Genomic DNA, 20,803 nt, shown 5'->3' with positions numbered 1-20,803 from the left:
TGCGGGATGTCTAGCACCTAGGAGATACTGCCGCCACTCTTCGAATGCCTTCTTGATAGCTAGGAGTTCCTTATCCCCTACCGCATAATTGTATTCAGCAGGGGAGAGTTTGTGAGAATAATAGGCCACCGGATGACACTCACCGGATACGGCATCTGCCTGAGATAGAACACCTCCCACTGCCACTTGAGAAGCGTCTACCTCCACCACAAAGGGCAGAGCGGGGTCGGGATGAAGTAGCACCGGGGCACTGGTGAAAGCATCTTTTAGCAACTGGAATGATCGCTCTGCCTCACAGGACCAGACGAAAGGAACCCCCTTTTTCAACAACGATGTAATGGGTGACACCAAGTCTGAGAAATTGCGAATAAATCTCCTATAGAAATTGGCCAGCCCTACAAAACTCTGGACTTCTTTGATTGTACGCAGAGCCGGCCATGCCAGAACAGCCTCCACCTTGGAGGGATCCATGCGCAGGCCCCTAGGGGACACAATATATCCTAAAAAAGGGACCTCTTGAGTGTGAAAAGTACATTTTTCTAACTTACAATACAATCGATTGTCTAGTAAACGTTCCAACACGTTGCGTACATGCTGTTGGTGTATCTCCAAAGTAGAGGAAAATATCAGCAGATCATCAATGTAGGCAATTACATAATCATCAAGAATGTCTTTCAAAACTTCATTTATGAAGAATTGAAATGCCGCCGGGGCATTACAGAGCCCAAAGGGCATTACAAGGTACTCGAAGAGACCATACTTGGTGCAGAACGCCGTTTTCCACTCGTCTCCCTCCTTGACTCGTACCAGATGATAAGCGCCCCGCAAGTCCAACTTGGTGAAGTACTGGGCTTTGCGTATTCTGTCAAGGAGGGAGGCTATAAGAGGAAGAGGATAACGCTTCTTGATGGTCACTTCATTGAGCTTCCTGTAGTCGATACAACATCGCAGGCCCCCTTCCCGTTTAGGAATGAAGAACAATGAAGAAGAGGCCGGGGATCGCGATGGTCTGATGAATCCCTTCTCAAGCATAGAGTCGAGATATTCACGTAAGTATACGTTCTCTTTTTCAGTGAGTGCATACACTCTGCTACAGGGTATTCTGGCTCCTGCCTCGAGATCTATACGGCAGTCGTAGACTCGGTGTGGCGGAAGAACATCTGCTTCCTGTACATCAAAGACTGCCTGCAATTCGTGGTAGCAGGGTGGTAGAACAGGACAAGCCTCAGTACTCTCCGTGGCTGTGTGTGTATCTCCCTTAGTAGCCCCTACCATAGGCCCCGGAACTACAGGAGGAAAGGATATAGTGGATGTTTCCCAATTGATGTCAGGGTTTTGCGTTCTTAACCATGGAATACCCAGAAGCACCGGGAACTGTGGGGAACTGATTAAGTCAAACGTTAAGTCTTCATGGTGGTCAGGTGCTATAACCATGTGCATCGGGTTGGTGTGATGTGTAACTGGACCAGAAAGAAGGGGACTGCCATCGATGGTAGTGACATTACTGGCAATCTCCTTTTCTGTGCTGGTTATCATGTTCTCCCTAGCCCATTCTCTGTCCATGTAATTTCCAGAAGCCCCAGAGTCCACCATTATCAAAACGTGTAAACCAAGAGTGCCTTGTGTGAGATATGCTGATATGTATAAGTGATTAGTAGGAGTGTATGTATAATCGGAAGAAGAGACTGTTAGTCCAGACCTACCTGAGTTCCTCGTCTCACAAGAACTCAGGCTGACTAGTTTCCCGACTGAGCGGGTTTAACTGGGCATTCTCTTAGGAAATGTCCCGCTTTCCCACAATATAAACATAGCCGAAGCGTTCTTCTCCTCTGTCTTTCCTCGGAAGTCAGAGGTCCTCGGACTATGCCTATCTGCATGGGTTCACTGTCTTCCGCGGCTTTTTCTGGGGCACTCTTTTTCTCCTTCAGAGCAACATACCGATACTCATGTTTCCCTTTCTCCTTCTTTCGTTCATGCAACCGATGGTCTATCTTCACCACCAAGTCAATGAGAGCGGTACAGGAGGTAGGAAGATCAACTATCTGGGACAAGGCGTCTTTCAGTTCCTCCCGCAACCCCCGGTAGAACATGGTACTGCGTTTTTCCTCAGGCCAGTCGGACTCAATCACCAACCGGCGAAATTTAGTAATATAGGCTACCAGATCCTGAGTACCCTGTTTCAGTTCTAATAATTCTGTATCGGCAGAATGTGTATACATGTGTCGATCGAAGAGTTTACGAAATTCCCGTCGAAATGCTGCATAATTATGTAACAGGGGGTCATCTCTGTCTACTAAGGGTATAGCCCAATCAGCTGCAGAACCACTGAGGTAAGAAATTACAAAGGCTACCTTAGCCTGATCAGAGGGAAAACATTGAGCCTTGCAGGAGAAGTGTAGTTGGCATTGACTAAGGAAAGCCGCGCATCGCGCTGCTTCTCCTGCAAAACGCTCTGGGGGTGCCAGAGGTATCGAATGCGGAGTGGTCACCTGCACAACCGATGTCCCTCCTCCTGTAGCGACAGAAGTATGCTGTCTCTGCAGGGTGTCCATTCTGGCCATCAATGTCTGAGTCTCAACCTGCAGATTCCCCAACATACCTGCCACATCAGCCAGTGTGACCGCTTCGAGATCCATGACGCTCAGGCAGAACTAACCCCTTGGGCTTCACGTTCTGTAAAGGATACACGGTGATTCTGCAGGAGCGTCAGGAATCCGAAGTATAGTCCACAGCCTTCCCCTGCAGCCTTCCGACTCTATCAAACACTAGAGCACAAGAGGCGGAACAGGGGAAAACAGGGAGACAAAACAAGGGAAGGTTGGGGGTAACAATTGGGTGTTGAGGGTCTTCAGACGGGTCGTCTCAACCTTCTTGTAGGCTTGGCAACAAGAGAGACTGTAATGCAAAAGAGTAATATTCTTGGGTCTGAATAGGACAATCACATTCGCAATTATACAACATAACCTTTCATACCTAGCTGGATGTATGTTAATGTCCCTGAATGGATATGGAAGAACCTCTGGTAATGGATATATCTGGAGCTGCAGTGAAGAAGGCAAAACACTCATAAGTCTAATGACTCTATGTATTCTAGTGTTATGAGCGATTAAAAAATATACTGCTCACTCTGGTTTCTGTCTTAACTGCCACGAAGCACACCCCAAATGTTGGATTGAATACAATAACTCGGTTGCCAATATCCTTGATAGTGGGAACAACATCTACAATAAACAAAACAGGAAATCAAACACTACAATACAATCTTCCTTATATCAATACAATGTGCAGCGCAATAATGCGCTGTTACCGTGATTCTGGAACGTGTAGCTGTAGCCCAATCCTCACTGGTCCACGCAAGATACCAAGTCCAAATAAGTGATCTATCGTAAGAGCTGAATGACCCCAAGGAATTGATGTGAGAAAGGACGGGCAGGGAAAAACAAAGGTAAAGAAAAGACCCTAACTGACTAATATTAGAGCACCAGGAACAACCCGGCCGTCAGCGGAGCAGAACCCGGCTGACAGCGGAGCACCCCGGTATAGGAGAAAATAAAGGGGGAAGGTTTGCACGGCCCGTCAGCGGAGAACAAGCCCGGCTGACAAGCGGAGCAGAAATGAGGCCAACAGAAGGAAGAGGAATCCCACCGGATGGCGGAGATAAACCCGGCCGCCGGGCGGGATACCAAAACACTGGGGAGGCAATGAAAAACGGAAAACGACACGGAACGTGTCAAAATGCACAAGCGCAGTGGCAAGGCGCTTGGTAAACAAGAGAGAAAGACTGCGGAGGCTCGGAAAAGAACCAACGGAGCCAAGGACTCTCTCGGGCAGGAAGAACGCCAGGACGTAGAAACGGAAGTCAGGCACAGGAAGTCAGGCAGCAAAACGGACCCAACGGAGCTAGACGCAAGAACGTGAAGCGTCGCTCCATGGGTCAAGGAATCCTAAATAGTGCACAGTTAAAGGGACAGCGCACTGGGAGGGGGCTTGAGGCATGACACTTGTTTTCAGTCCAGGGAAGGCATGGCTTGGCAGTTCGGGCTGGACTGTTCCCATGAGGCACAGGGTCAGACTGATTTGCATATAGCCATGTCTGAACTGGGGTGACAGCGTGGGCTAAAGAACGGTGACGGATCAAACCCAGATCTTTTGACTGGATGTGAGTGTTTGATTGGTTCTGATGCTCCGTCCATCACCACCCCCTTTTGTACCGCTTTGGCCGCCATAAGTGTGGCAGGGTATGCTCAGACGTGAGTCCCTTGCTCACTTTTCCACTGGATTCAAGCAAGCCGGGCTGAAGACGGCTGGAATGCCAGAAACCGGTCCTCTGAAGCTTGTTTCCGGTCCAGGGAAGGCATGGCTTGGCAGTTCGGGCTGGCCTGTTCCCATGAGGCACAGGGTCAGACTGATTTGCATATAGCCATGTCTGAACTGGGGTGGCAGAGTGGGCTAAAGAACGGTGATGGATCAAACCCAGATCTTTTGACTGGGTGTGAGTGTTTGATTGGTTCTGATGCTCTGTCCATCACCACCCCCTTTTGTACCGCTTTGGCCGCCATAAGTGTGGCAGGGTATGCTCAGACGTGAGTCCCTTGCTCACTTTGCCACTGGATTCAAGCAAGCCGGGCTCAAGACGGCTGGAATGCCAGAAACCGGTCCTCGGAAGCTTGTTTCCGGTCCAGGGAAGGCATGGCTTGGCAGTTCGGGCTGGACTGTTCCCATGAGGCACAGGGTCAGACTGATTTGCATATAGCCATGTCTGAACTGGGGTGGCAGAGTGGGCTAAAGAACGGTGATGGATCAAACCCAGATCTTTTGACTGGGTGTGAGTTTTTGATTGGTTCTGATGCTCTGTCCATCACCACCCCCTTTTGTACCGCTTTGGCTGCCATAAGTGTGGCAGGGTATGCTCAGACGTGAGTCCCTTGCTCACTTTGCCACTGGATTCAAGCAAGCCGGGCTGAAGACGGCTGGAATGCCAGAAACCGGTCCTCGGAAGCTTGTTTCCGGTCCAGGGAAGGCATGGCTTGGCAGTTCGGGCTGGACTGTTCCCATGAGGCACAGGGTCAGACTGATTTGCATATAGCCATGTCTGAACTGGGGTGGCAGAGTGGGCTAAAGAACGGTGATGGATCAAACCCAGATCTTTTGACTGGGTGTGAGTGTTTGATTGGTTCTAATGCTCCGTCCATCATCGCCCCCTTTTGTACCGCTTTGGCCGCCATAAGTGTGGCAGGGTATGCTCAGACGTGAGTCCCTTGCTCACTTTGCCACTGGATTCAAGCAAGCCGGGCTGAAGACGTCTGGAATGCCAGAAACCGGTCCTTGGAAGCTTGTTTCCGGTCCAGGGAAGGCATGGCTTGGCAGTTCGGGCTGGACTGTTCCCATGAGGCACAGGGTCAGACTGATTTGCATATAGCCATGTCTGAACTGGGGTGGCAGAGTGGGCTAAAGAACGGTGATGGATCAAACCCAGATCTTTTGACTGGGTGTGAGTGTTTGATTGGTTCTGATGCTCCGTCCATCACCACCCCCTTTTGCACCGCTTTGGCCGCCATAAGTGTGGCAGGGTATGCTCAGACGTGAGTCCCTTGCTCACTTTGCCACTGGATTCAAGCAAGCCGGGCTGAAGACGGCTGGAATGCCAGAAACCGGTCCTCGGAAGCTTGTTTCCGGTCCAGGGAAGGCATGGCTTGGCAGTTCGGGCTGGACTGTTCCCATGAGGCACAGGGTCAGACTGATTTGCATATAGCCATGTCTGAACTGGGATGGCAGAGTGGGCTAAAGAACGGTGATGGATTAAACCCAGATCTTTTGACTGGGTGTGAGTGTTTGATTGGTTCTGATGCTCTGTCCATCACCACCCCCTTTTGTACCGCTTTGGCTGCCATAAATGTGGCAGGGTATGCTCAGACGTGAGTCCCTTGCTCACTTTGCCACTGGATTCAAGCAAGCCAGACTGAAGACGGCTGGATTGCCAGAAACCGGTCCTCGGAAGCTTGTTTCTGGTCCAGGGAAGGCATGGCTTGGCAGTTCGGGCTGGACTGTTCCCATGAGGCACAGGGTCAGACTGATTTGCATATAGCCATGTCTGAACTGGGGTGGCAGAGTGGGCTAAAGAACGGTGATGGATCAAACCCAGATCTTTTGACTGGGTGTGAGTGTTTGATTGGTTCTGATGCTCCGTCCATCACCACCCCCTTTTGTACCGCTTTGGCCGCCATAAGTGTGGCAGGGTATGCTCAGACGTGAGTCCCTTGCTCACTTTGCCACTGGATTCAAGCAAGCCGGGCTGAAGACGGCTGGAATGCCAGAAACCGGTCCTTGGAAGCTTGTTTCCGGTCCAGGGAAGGCATGGCTTGGCAGTTCGGGCTGGACTGTTCCCATGAGGCACAGGGTCAGACTGATTTGCATATAGCCATGTCTGAACTGGGGTGGCAGAGTGGGCTAAAGAACGGTGATGGATCAAACCCAGATCTTTTGACTGGGTGTGAGTGTTTGATTGGGTGTGATGCTCCGTCCATCACCACCCCCTTTTGTACCGCTAAGTTGGTAGGTGCCACCAATTACTTTGGATTATGATGGATTAGGGGTGTAGAAACAGGATTTGCTGCGCTGCTCCCCTAGTGTGCGGCCATCTTCTTTGGCTGCAGGCCACGCCCCCGGTAATCACTTTTTTAATGTATGGGTGAAGAGCGTGTCGCAGTTGCAGAAGCTGATGGAATTCGGTATGGGGCATATGGAATGCTTTTTGTAGGTCTCCAAATGATTTAAGCACCATGTCTTTCATAACATCCCCTAATGTTGAGACGCCAATGCGGTTCTAACCGCCGAAGCCCTGTAAATCAGCTAATTGTGGAAGCAGGTGATTCCGCCAAAGAGGGGTCAACATTTTCATGTTTGACAACAAAATATGTAAACAAACGCCTGGAACTGCGATGGGTTCCTGCATTGCCCCCTGCTAAGTGAATCCACTGCTGGGCTGGTGGAAGGAGTAGGTGCTTGTATCGCAAGAGCTGACAGAAGACATGGAACATGTGAAATCTGGTTAAGATGTATAGATGATCTCTACATTATCTGAAATGGTTCAGATACAAGAAAGCAAGACTAATGAATTTGCTTTTGATTGAACAACAATGATCTAAATCTAAGATTCACATGCAATGTTAGTAGAACTAAGATTGTGTTCCTGGTTGTTATGGTAATGATTGACTAGCAGAAATGTATAAGCAAACTGCATTGCAAAAGTACAGCAGTAATAGTGTCCTATATGCCCATAGTTGTCATCAGGGTCCGCTCAAATGGAGCATTCTACATGGGAACTACTAAGGGCCAAACACACTTGTAATAGCACAACAGGTTTAGCAAAACCAAAAGGTACTGGTGAATAGATTCTTGGAAATAGGATACCCACAGTGGGTACTGGACAGAGTGGTATAGAGAGTGCATTTACCACAGATGAAAAATACTTTAATTTCTGAGAATGTGGTGTCTTTCTTTTCTTATATCTGACTTCTCACTAATATATCTTTCAGCTATCGACTCTTTTTTTTATGTGATATTGTGTTTATTGCTGATTAGAACATATTTCATGCTCTCACACTTCAGACTTCCCCAGTATTTCCTACTAAGTTCTACAACTCCCTGTTCAGGTGATAGAACATGGACAATTTGCCACCTCTGCAGTGGCACTTGTCTGTTCTACGAAACGACCTGTAACCCTCTGTTATCATCTTTCCTAGCCACTAACCCTGTCCAGGGGAATCCTTCTTCTCACCTGCAGACTCCACCTGTCAAACGACCAAACCTTGCTGGCTCACAGGTGCAGCCCTGTAGGTGGACAGTACCACCATGGCCAACAAGGTGATATGGAACATTCTGTCAATAAGGCAAGCAACCAATAGATGCCATAGACAGCTATCAGTGTCAGAAAAAAATGCCCCTGGCCATCCACTGCCAGGTGGAGGCTCCAATCTGAAGTCTTGGGTACGCCTCACTTACAGCCATGGGGCTAGCAAGGAGTTTCCCACATGCTCCGGAGATCTCTCTACCCTCTTTGGTTTCCCAGAGTGAGGGCTGTACCCTCTGGTACTAGATACTTTTTAGATGGCCTTTTAGTTCAGGGTCTGTACACTGAAGCTCAAGATGTGCCTTGCAGTCCTGGACTTCTGGGGTGGAAACCATCCCTCTCCAGGGGTCTGCCTGTCCCATGTCCCATGCCCTCTTTCTTTGTTACAGAGTGGGCAGCACTTCCACATCAGAAGTGTCCTTATCCAGGTCAGTCTCGGGGGGCTCTTTTCCCAGAGTAGATAACCCCTGATGCAGGACTCCTCCTCCTGTGCATTATGTCCTCCTCCTACCCCTGACTCTTTATCTGGGCCTCAGTACCCTCAGTTTAGGGACAGGACCCTAGAAACCTATGTTTTTCAGACACCCTTGGCTGCTGACCCTCCCATCACTTTTCTCGCCAGCAGGTGCTCATTGCCAAGCAAGCCTTTGATGGGCATCTGGGGAATGACAATTACCCCCTCCCATTTTAGGGATATCAGAGCCAAAGGGCTGAAAAGTCCTGCATTACCCTACAGGCCTGTCCTGGGAGATACTGTTCTGCAGAAACCAGCCTTGCTACCACCATGGTCAGGCCGGGACATGTATCCCTCATAGCAGTGGCAGGGACTCCATTCATTCTGACTTCATGGAAGCTAATTTTCTGGGCCCACCTCGCTACTAAGGGATACTAGGAAATGCTCTATTCTCTTCTGCAGCGAATAACCTCACCCAGTGCAACATTGGCCACCCATGTGGTGGTCCCACCTGTGGGTGGCTTCCTGGGACATACAGATGCCTCCTTCTTATGTCCTGACTGGAAACAGTCATAACACAGGAGCACGTGAAAGGGTGCCATGGGCTTCTGATTATCAACCCCCCATGCTGTGCTCTGAGGAGGTCTGAGAACCATTCCCCTCTAACTCTCTTGAGCCCTTTTGGGGACATCTCTGTATTGTCTTACCCTTCCCCTTCCCTCTGTGGAGGCAAACTTGAACCAATCTTCCTGTCATCACTCCTGGGTACCTTAATGACACTCTGGTGCTGATCCAGAGGTCAGCTTCCTTCCCAAGCTGTCTGAGTAGAGTTAGCTTGGTGTCTATCAGGTGCTGGATCAACTCTAAAACAATTACCTAGAATGTGCTCCTTCATAACCAAGCTATACATTCCATCATAATTGTTTACTCTGCTGACTTTCACCCAACCATTTAGTGCCTTACTTAAAGAATCCACAAAAGCCACACATGACTGGTGTGAATGCTTTTGGCTATTCCTGATATTCAGGCAATACCTCTCAGGGCTCAGACCAAACCTAGTGATTTCTTCAAGGTGCAATACTTCATCTGGTCAGCTACTTCAAGGGCCTATAAGGTATTACTTCACGCAGTGGGCATGTGCTTCTACATACTGGCCCCCAATCTCATGTGGGAATCTGTGCATGCTTAGGGCCACATCATATGCCACTAACCACTTACGTATGTCATCCCATACCACATAAGTAGGTTCCAAGTCTTTGGTATGTGGACTCTTACCTTTCTACCTTTCCTAGGCACTTCACTGGCTCTGCCACAAACTTCACTAACTCAGAAACCCTCTTGGCCCTCAGGCCCATCTCTTTCTGGCTTCCCTCATGAGCCAGGATGACCTTCAAGGCCAGGGTAAATGTCTTCTCATTGAGTGACATCTCAGCTTTCTTCTCCTCAACATCCAGGTAACTCTCCTCGAAGGCAAGAGTCACCAGCTGCAATTTCAAGGCCCTCTCCAACAGCTGATTTGCCAGCTCTGTTGGGGATAAACTGTGGAAGGACACACTGCTTCGTGCTCTGGACAAGGCAACTGTTGCTGCTACATGGGAGGCACACTCCTCTGGCACAGGGGCCTCATCAATGTCTTCCTCATTTTCCTCTTCAGCCGCACTCACATTCTTTGTGGTGCACTGCAGCTGATGGACTTCCTTCCAGGCTCTGAGGGCAAAGTATAAATCCTCCTTCTTGGACTGCTTTTTCAGCTTCAGTCCCCTTTGCCTGAACATGCTCCTCGGCAATGCAATGCAAAGTGTCTCCACATTAACTAGATCCACCACCATGTTCCCAAAATTGTAAAGGGCAAACATTGAGGGTAAGAATGAATTTAGGAAGAAAAACAATTATCTAATGAAGACCAAAGGCAAATTAAAAATCTAAAAAGCCATTTTGTTGCTGTCATTTAAAAAGGGATTTTTTATTTCAACTTAAATCACTGAGGTACTGCACAACCCAAGTCCTGGATCCAACTGCTGAACACCAATGTAATAAACTATATTATTATTTGTGGTAAGTAACTACCCACCTCAAGAAATAATCACAACCCTTGTCAGTATGAAACCCCAAAGTCACTAAATTCATCTGAGCTTAAACCCCTGTAGCTATGGCACAGAGCAGACAGGTTTAACGTGGGTCAATGTGTAAAGCAATTATACAGTAGCAAAAAAGTAATAAAGTCAAAATGCAAAACAATAAAAATCCCAAACCAAAATAGAAAAATAGAGAAAATGTTAATTAACAAAATTACACAACAACAATACAAATCCAATAATGACAACCGAAGATATGAATTAAAAAAGTTGAAAGTAGGAAGAGTACCAAGAATCATAAGGTACCAATGAAACTCAAAGGTCGCAATAGATCAGGACCATGGCACAATTTTACACTGACTGTGATAGAGCACAGGTTGGATACACCAACCAGGTTTAATCCTGGTCAAAGATTTTACCTCGACTTTAGTCCTTTAAGACCCACTCAACCACAGGAGTACACTTCTAAAGTCCCCCAGGACTTCAGGGGAAGTACTTAGAGACTCACAGACTGTCGCAAGTTTATTCCGATCCATCCCACTTGCATTAAATAATAAATTTTTTCAGCACCTAGATGGGCTCCTGAGTAGCTTTATATGGAGTTACAAAAAGGCTAGAAGGTCATTAAAAATTTTTAAAAATAATACAAATAAGGGAGGGCTGAACTTTCCAGACTTCAAATTGTATTTCTGGTCTGCGTTTTTTACACGCCTACGTTCCTTATTGCATGGGGACAGAGCTCTTTTTTTTCATTTTTTTATGTTGAAACAAGACTCACAATTTTTTTTGCTTAGAGTTAATGACCCGAACTATTACAAGAGGGTGAGATTTAAGACTGCTAGAGACATTGCTAGGATCTGGGGCAATGTATTAAAATTTTGTAAAACAACTTTTTTTCACCCGAAACTGCCGCTGTGGGGCAACCCAGGCCTTCCGGCTATTTTCACGGATACTATCACTTATAATTGGGCGGCGTTCGGGATTAAGGTACTGGCGGATCTGTACGGCATACAGGGCTTTCTAGAATTTAATACGCTCAAACAGATATATGACATACCGGAAGCCACAAGGTACAAACACCTGCAAATGCACGACTATTTAATTAATAATAAAAAGATTCAAAATATCACTGAATGTGACATATGGACTTGTCTTTATTCAAACAAAAATAAATCAGTTATTAGTGAAGCCTATAAAACACTCAGTACCTTTAAAACGAATGATGGCGATAAACTGGCCGCGAAGTGGGGCACTCAATTAGGTTTAAATATTACTTTAAATCAGATCGAGCACTCCCTGGCTAATATTAACAACCTTGTACGGTCATCTAGCCTTCGGCTACAACAATTTAGAACGACCTGTATGCTCTACTACACATCTGAAAGAATCTCTAGATGGTCCTCCAACGCTCCTTTTAGTAATCGTACTAAATGCCCTAAATGTCTAACCGATGCAGCCAATCTAGTACATATGTTGTATTCCTGCCCCAAACGTAAGACTTTTTGGGGGGACATACAGAATGTTCTTAGATTAAAAAATATCTCGCTACCCACCATCACGGCGGCCTCGGTCTTACTAGATTTTAACCCTTCTTCACCCCCACAATCAGCCTTAGCCACTATACTTATCTCTTGTGCCAAATTAACCTTGGCTAGGGCTTGGACTGATTTGGAACCACCGACGGTTTGGAAGTGGTGGACACTAGTAACAGAGATACATGCCATGGAGCTAGCCCTAGCAAATCTTAGGGGAACATGCTGACTGATTAAATTTAATAGAAACTGTGGTACCTTCCTAGAGTAAAATCATACTTAAACGCTGCATAATTGCTAATTCTCTCTTGTTTCTTTTCCCTTTGCAAAGAAGAATATGTCTATAGTTTGATTTTGTAACAGGAATTCTTTTATTGTCTCCATATATAAAATTATTTGGTCTACAACATATATACTCTGATGTCTCTCTGTACATGTATGAAACCATTTATGTATATGTTGTCTTCTTCTTTTTTGTCAGCCGGCTAACAATAATAAAAATAAAAAAAAATAAAAAAAAGAGACTCACAGACTGTCAGGCAGAGTCCAAGAGCAGGGCTCAGTCCCAGTCCAGTTGTTACTGGTCAGGTGAGCAGTTGCAGGAATGTCCTCTTGTAGCTTGTTTTATCCCTGTGGCTTGAAAAGGAGGTCAGTCAGCCGACCTTTGGAGTCCACTGTCCTGGGTACAAGAGGGAGCAGGTGCAGTCCTTTGGGGCTCCTCTCAGGTCACAGAAAGAAGGTCCAGGCCACTTCTTTTTTTCCTACGGTCCAGCAGTGTTCTAACGTTGATGCATGGAGATGCCACATTTATGCCTGGCACAAGACAGTGGGTGGTAATAAGTCTTGGAAGCACCCTAACCAAAGTGGTAACAGTTCCCAGCGCCACTTTGGGCATCTTCAAGCTGGCAAAATGCGTTCAGCCACATTAAGCTTGGGCTCTGAGGACTTGTGGTGGGGGTTGTGTACTAAGGTAATCGTAGTGTCCTCCCACATATAACACTAAAATCTAGTTTGGGGCACCCACTCTACACACAATAAACCCAGAGACAGACATTTGGTACAACAAAAGTGGGGGTTTCCAGCAACCAAACAGTGAATACACAAGAATTGTTTTGGCACCTTGTTTTACTTCCTTTTAATTGTGCCCCTAGTGTTATATGTAAAACCTACACACAGAATTCTGGTGGGAGAAAGCAGGTTCTGCAACGACCAGTCAGTGGCTACACAAGAATCATCTTGGCAACCTGTTCTCTGACTTTAAAGTTCTCCCCAAAGTGGTGTATGTAAACCTAGCAAACCTGCCAAAAATGTTAGACACTCAAGCAGGATTTGACACTATAATGTCAAAAAGGATGCTCACAACACCCACTCTGCATACATACTTTAGGAAGTTCAATGGAGTCCAGCCGCGGTCCGTGCAGGTAACAGCCGTGGGGCGGTGGGGCTGTGGGCTGTGTGGGGGGGATTTCGAGGAACGATGCTGAGGGAAAATTAATTATTTATTCATTTTTTCCTCTGCATCGTCCCTCAAAATACCCCCCACCCGGCCCCTCTGCCCCACCGCTGTTAGCTGCACGGACCACAGCTGATGGAGTCATCTCTGCCCAATAAGGTCAGCCTATTGTTTGTAACTTGCAGTTATTTCACACTTTTTCACACCACTTCAAATGTTAGTTCCTTGCTGGGAGAAGTTTAGGAACAAATGGAAATTAGCCTCTTGGAACTTCAGGCAGAAAAAGGTAGTATTCTAAAAGTTAATGTTTCTCAATATTTATGAAAAATCTGACATCACCATTCAATTAGAATTTCAATGCCTATAAAAAATTACTGTTTAATTATTTTTCTAGCTAGAGTCATTCCGGGATGCAGTATTAGTAATTCCATCTGTACTCTGTTTTTTTATTTAGGACAGTTAGACCTGCCACAGTGAAATATAGCTTTCAGGTGCTAGTCACTGTAAGGGCACGTTAACATTATATTTCTATGTGGAATATATTTAAATACCATGCACCCTGCCTTGTGGATTACAAGGCCTACACGGGGGTGACTTATTAATATTCACACAGGAAGTTTTGACATGTTAAAAGGGTTTATTTTGACACGTTGAATTACAGTGTTTAAACTGCCCCAGTCAGGCTGCCATGGTAGGCCTGAAGCCATGTTTTACACTGTCACTATAGTGGATGGCACAACATGTGCTGCAGTCTACTAGTCATCTGCTACAAGTGACTTACTTTTAGTGGACTAGTAGTCACTGTGTCTTTTCACTACAGTTTGGACCCTTTTCTTATGTATTATAGGAGTAATTGTTTAGATCCTTTGTACATTTGAAATGCATTCTTTGATTAAATGTTCATGACTGATTATGTACCCTGATAACTGAATACAATAAGTAAATAACAATACTTTTTCTGATATTAAGACTTCCTGTGTTGCTTTCTTCTTTTTCACTAGTTAGTGTGGTAACATTACTCTTTTCAAGAGGTACTGAACACATTTAAATTCTCAGCGACTGATTTTACTAGTCTGGATCTTTAATTAAAATTATAGATCACTCTTGCTGTAATTCATATTCCAAAAAATTCCCTTGCTGGCACCTTTTTATTTAACGTTACCTGCCCAAGCCCGCAAGGGTTTATTGGGTTACCCACCCTTCTTTTGCAGTCTACTAGTGACATTTAATTTATAGGCCCTGGGTATATTTAGTACTATTACTTGGGACTTATCTGCCAGCTAAATATAACATTTAGGAGTATACCAATTTCATCGTGTTGAAAGGAGGAGCACTGGCACTGCACCACACCACTGGTTCCTAGAGATAAAGTATACAGAGTTCAACAGCCAGCAGAAAAATAATGTTCAGCAAAAGGTAAAAAATCTAGGGTGACTACATAGAAAAGGCAGATTCCCCAGCAGCTGCATGTCGGTCTCAGAGAGACCTGGCACCATTTGTGATTGGAAAAGCCCAGGATCGGGCAGACTATGAGAAGGCACTGGACATGCCCTCCACTGCCCCTACTCCTGATAGAGCGGAGAGTTAAATGCCCCAGATGGAGCAGGTGTTGGAATGTGGGCCACTGCCAGAGCTGCAGGCATTGTTACCTGCTGAGCCCCTACATGGGAGGAATTCCGCAAGACACAGATTGAATGCCCTATGCCTGTGGGATATCGGAAGGAAGCCCTGGAGCAGGTCAGCAAAGGAGTGGTGAGAAGGCTTTATGACCGGATGATTACCATCGAACTGTAAATATAATCCCTTTCATGTACCTATCTGAATATATGTTCCTATATGGCTTCAAAATGAACATTCTATTTAAACATGACGCACTATATTGGGACCCGTGGCACCATCCCTGGTAACATTATTGGCACTTTATTCGTATTGACTCTTTCTCTTTTCACTGTTTTTCGTATTAATTATCTTTCCCTTATTGATGACTATTCTTTTCCTTACTTTTGGCTACTCTTCCGTCACTCTCCAATACTTTTTTCCAACTTTTATATTTAAATTCTACGCTACTCTCATTACCACTGGGACATTTGCCTATTGGTGTTTCCCTTCCCATTTCTCCTCCATCCCCTTTTCTTCTTCTTTTCACATTCTCTCTTTTTCCTTTTCTTTTTTCTCCCACCTCTTTCTTCTCCCATTCTTTTGATTGTACATATTCTTTTCGCGTGGTCTTAATTAATATTATAATCCCCTTCTTACCCACTTTTTCAATGTGTCTGGCATATCCCTTGTGACCACGGTTTTTGTGGCACGGACTTGTATATATAACAATGGATTTTCTGTTTGTTTGATTTATCACTTTGCACTGTAACTGTATATACTTAATTTTCTATGCATGCACTGTACAGCCCTGAGGAAGCCCCGGGCCGGATGGCCATGTAGGGGGCAAAACACGTGTTGGCGGTCACCTTTCTCGATTTTAACACTGAAAACTTGACTAAGAGTCATATTAGATAAAAACTTTTTCCAAACAATGTTTTATTTGGATTTTTTGCAACGAATTAAGACAATACCCCACTTGTCCTGACTTTCTCCTAAACCTTATGTCTCTAATGGGAAGGGGGTCTCTCATTGTCAAGGATAAGTACCTCACCCAGATTCTACTCAATTAAACACAGTCAGTACGGGATTGGGACCTACAACCCACTCTTACCCTACAGTGAGAAGGCATTGTGTTGCCTGGGAGGATGGCCTACTACATAGAACGTTGATAAATCCTGAGAAAAAGGCTAGTGGTTCCACTAGTTGACAGGAACGTCCTGTTGTTACTGGCCTACTACGAGCCCTTGGAAGAACACTTGGGCATTAGAAAGAAGGTTAGACCCAATTGTCTACTGGCCAGGGATATGCAGAGGCACAGAGAGATACTGCAAGGCCTGTAAAACTTGCCAGATAAGTGGTAAGTCTAGAAGTAAGACTAAGGTGCTGTTAGTGCCTCTACCAGTTGTAGGTGTTCTGTTTGAGCTGGTGATAATAGACATTGTTGATCCATTTGACCCACCTTCAGCAACAGGCAATAAGTATATCTTCATTGTGGTGGACCATGGAACTAGATATCCAAAGGCAGTGTTGGTGTGGAGCATGGTTGCAAAAGTAGTAGCTATGGCTCTCCTATGGATCTTTTCTAGAGTTGAGCATTTTAAGACAGTGATTTCTGACTGGGGAATCCGTTTCATCTCCTCTTACATGAGAGAGATGTGGGAGCAAGCTGGTGTGACTTTCCAATTCTTCACAGTGTACCATCCACAAACCAGTGGGTAAGTGCAGAAGTTTAACAAGAACCTTAAGAGCTCTACCAGAGAACTACAGGAGGAAATCGGATCTTCTCCTGTCATGTCTCTTATTTGCTTATTGGCATATTCCACATAAAGGAGTTGGGTTGAGCCATTCAAACATCTGTTTGAACACCCAGTATGTGGCCCACTCACTCTGGTTGGAGAAGGGTGGGAACGAACTCCTGAGCCAGCTCACAAGCCTGAGGTGGAGTATGTGGTTTGCCTAAAAATGTTGATGGCACAATACATGAGTCAGGCAAAGCAAAACCTAGCAAGAGGTGATGAAGGAGTATTATGACCAGGGAGCGACATTTACTGGCTACCATAAAGGTCAGGAGGTGGTGTTGCAGAAGCCTTTATGTCTCTGTGCTTTGGAAGATTAGTGGTGTGAATCATACAATGTAGTGCAGAAGGTATCTGGTGTAAACTACTTGGTGCAGTCCGGTGCCACAAAAGAACCCATAAGGGTCTTTCATTTTAAACAACTGAAGACTTACCTCAGGAGAGATTACTAAGTGAACATCATGTCAGTGGCAGAGGAAGTCTTTTCCTGGCTTGCTGCATACCGACATGAGGGATTGATCTGTGAAACAAAAACAACTTGCCACTGTGCTTATGCTTGAACAGCAGAGAGAATATACAGAGGTTTTGAGAAGATTCTTCCACCTTCTCACTGACTCCAGGGTTGACACCTGTCTGTGTTCATGAGATTAACACAATCGGTAGTCTTTAATCATGAGAAAGCCTTATTGCATGACTGACAACCCCAGGAATGCATCATGGTAGATGTGGCCAAGATGTTGGACTTGGGGGGGGGGGGGGGGGGGAGGCGATTGACCAGTCACGTAGCCCCGGGGTCAGGCCAGTAGTGTTGGTGCCCAAGCAAGGTTCCACTGATTTCCACTTTCATCTAGACTGTTGCAGCTTCAACAAAGTCAAATCCAATCACCAGAATTGATGAGCTTTTGGACTGGCTGGGTGCTGCAAAGCATTTAAGCACCTTTGATCTGACTGGTGGCAGATAGCGTTAGCACAAAATGCAAAGAAGAGGACTGCAATTTCTTTTTTCACAGGGGTTTTCCAGTTTAAGGTGATCCTCTTTGGGTTAAAAAAGGATCCTCCCACTATCCAGTATCTAGTGATCGATATTCTTGCAGGGCTAGAAGAGTTCTATGTGTCCTATCTGGATGATATTGCTGTATTTAGCAATGTATTGAGGGACCACCTGAGGCACTGATGTTGGTGAAGATACAGGAAGTGAAACTAACCATCAAGGCAACCAACTGCCAGGTGGGACAGTCCCCTGTATTGTACATTGGGTATTAGATGGGGAATGGGAAGATTTGGCTATTTGATACAAAGATACATTTTATGTTTGGGGGGAAGTGTCTGCTACCCAGACTGAAGCAAGAGCCTTTTAGCCTTGAACTAAACAAATGTTTAAGCTAACTATGGGGTCATAGTGACTCTTTGACAGTATTGATATCCAGAAAGCAGCCCAGGAAGGTAAGCTGGACGGAGGAGTGTTAAAAGGCATTCGAGGAACTGAATGAAATACTAAGCATTGCACCTGTACTGCAACGCATTTCATCCTTGTACAAACAGATGCCTTCTACACACAGATTACTCAGCTAGAGGAGGTGGAGCGGTACTGGCTCAACTTGACAAGGGTAGAAAGCATCCTGTAGTCTTTATTTGCCAGAGAGTACTGGGCCGCAAATTAAAGAGAGTCCTTTGCCACAGTGTGGACGTTGAGGGGGCTCTGCCCGTATCTGTATGGTGCTATTTTTGTGGTACAGACAGATCATAAACCAGTCAAGGGGTGAATGGCAATGAAGGGTAAAAATTTCAAGTTGCTGAGATGGTCGATCTCATTTCAAGGCCTAGATGTCACTGTAGAGCATAAGGCTGTAACAAACAAACCACTGGAATGTAGACAGACTTTACCTCCGGGTTTGCTGATCCGACATCCGGAATTCTCCAATGGTGGAGTAAGGATCTGGACTGTGGGTCCTGGAGGGCCGTCTGTTGGGATGGGAATGTCCCTTGCATGGTGTACAGTCATATCCCCTGGCTGACTTACATGAGCAAATTGTGAGTGTCTGTTATCCTGGGTTTTGGATTTTTGGCCCCAGCCTCACCTTAATCCATCCAGTATGCATGTGAAGACCTAACTTATATTGGGTTTTGGACTTATTCTGGACACCAAGTGAGCCATCATAGTGACAGCAGGACTACTATCTTTGTCATGGGTTTCAAACAAGTAGTACAGTTTTGGCATCATACAGTATTTTGGAGTAGGTATAGTCTGACCAGGCCTTTTCATGCGAATGAGAGCCTACTGGCCCATTCACCCAAAGTTCCACTGCTAACGATTAACCCAGAATCCAAGCTCTGAGATCCCATGCACCTGGACATATGCATGTATGTATTTTGAGTTGGTGTGAGTGCAGGGGTGCCTGAGAACCAGAGTGACACGGGTCAGTGAGTTTCATTTTAGAGGCCACTGGCCTGTTCATGTGCACAAGCTGGAGGTGCAGCTACTTTCCCGGAACATGGAAGTATATTGATAACATTCCTGAGATTGGAGGGAGGAACCCACACACTAAAGTGGGGAAAGACGACAAAGGGTTCCCATTTGCAATACCATTAGGTCCTTTCTGATACAAAAGGCTGGTGATGAGTCTTCCTAAGTCTGCAATTTGGTGGATGGCAGGGGTAAACGGTGGGCCTGCAGTATCTGCTGTCAGGGTCTGAAGGGTCCTTTGCAAGGAAGCAGTCCTTTGATGCTCAAGATAAAGGCTGAGTCTTGAAGACAGTCTAAGAATGACACATGAAAATGGCACTGACACAAACTAACTCTGCAAAGGCAGATAAGGAATCCACATCTCCTATTTGCCACCTTTATGTAAAAGTAGGGTTTGCTGATCCACTTGTTATTCCAGTTCCAAATTATCTTCAACTGAGGAGCGGGTACTCCTCAGAGTACCCAGGGGACTACTGCCCAACCAGGGCTGTTGTCTGCCAGACAGTCGGCTCTCCAGAGGTGAGGGAACATCACCTGGAGCCCGATGTGGGAGAAGAATGACTGACTTGTCCTGGGAACTACTGTCTGGGAACAATTCTGCAGGAGGAGCTGACTATCGACCATTGGAAGGAGCTGAGACACTTGACCCTGGTGCCAGGGTCCACCTAACAGAGACTCACAGGCTTAAGGACTGGCATGATAAGGATCACCGATCCATTTTCACAGTCGTCAGAGAAGCTGCAACATTTTTGAAGCATGCCAAGTGGCCTCCTCATGTTATCCCCATAGTCGCCACCAAGGCCTTTGTGTCAAGTGTACCCAATTGGCCTACCGGAGTGAAGCCAGCGCAGACACCTGCTTTGCAGCATCTGTTGTATATCGTTCACCCAGACGGTGTGACCGCGCACTACTAACCCCATGCCTTGCAGTCCCGACCACTGAGAAGTAAAGACTGAAAACCTTCTGTGCCTGACAAAATACCCCCTGTGAGTAGCATGCCTGGACTGCCCCCAAGAGTGCCCAGGTGGAAGCTCTGCTACAAAGAGCATGATTGTCGCTTTGAGGCACCCTGTGCTGAAGTTAGCGCCTGTCAGCCACGGAGCCGAAGAACTCAGCGCCCAATGGAACTACTACCATCATGCCACAGCATAGCGCCAATAAGTATGCTAATCCCACCAGAGCCCTCAGCTGGAGCAGAGAATTAACCACCCTGACCCAAGGAGGGCCCCACGCTGCTGACAGACTCACTGGAGTGGCAGAACAGGTCTGGCCGAATCCTTGTGGCTCACTTGTGCTGAGCAACCCAGAAGCAGGCCTTAGTCAGAAGCACCCGCTCCTGCCATGACCCTCCAGAGACTCAGTGAGTGGCTGGCAGCCACACATCTGTAGCGGGACTGCCTTGTTCTATGCCCATTGGTCCTGCCCACCACCATCAAACATGGCTAGCGCCGCACAAGAAGGGAAGAGGTGAGATACTATGGACCCTACAGTACAGCCCATGAGATACCTTGTGCTAAGAGAGGTGGGGGAGCACTAATCTAAATCTAGAGACTACGCCACAAGAAACCCTAAGACCTGAGC

Source organism: Lissotriton helveticus, chromosome 7, assembly GCF_964261635.1.
Source record: "Lissotriton helveticus chromosome 7, aLisHel1.1, whole genome shotgun sequence".
Lineage (NCBI taxonomy): Eukaryota > Metazoa > Chordata > Amphibia > Caudata > Salamandridae > Lissotriton > Lissotriton helveticus.
Note: the sequence above shows the minus strand (reverse complement) of the source record.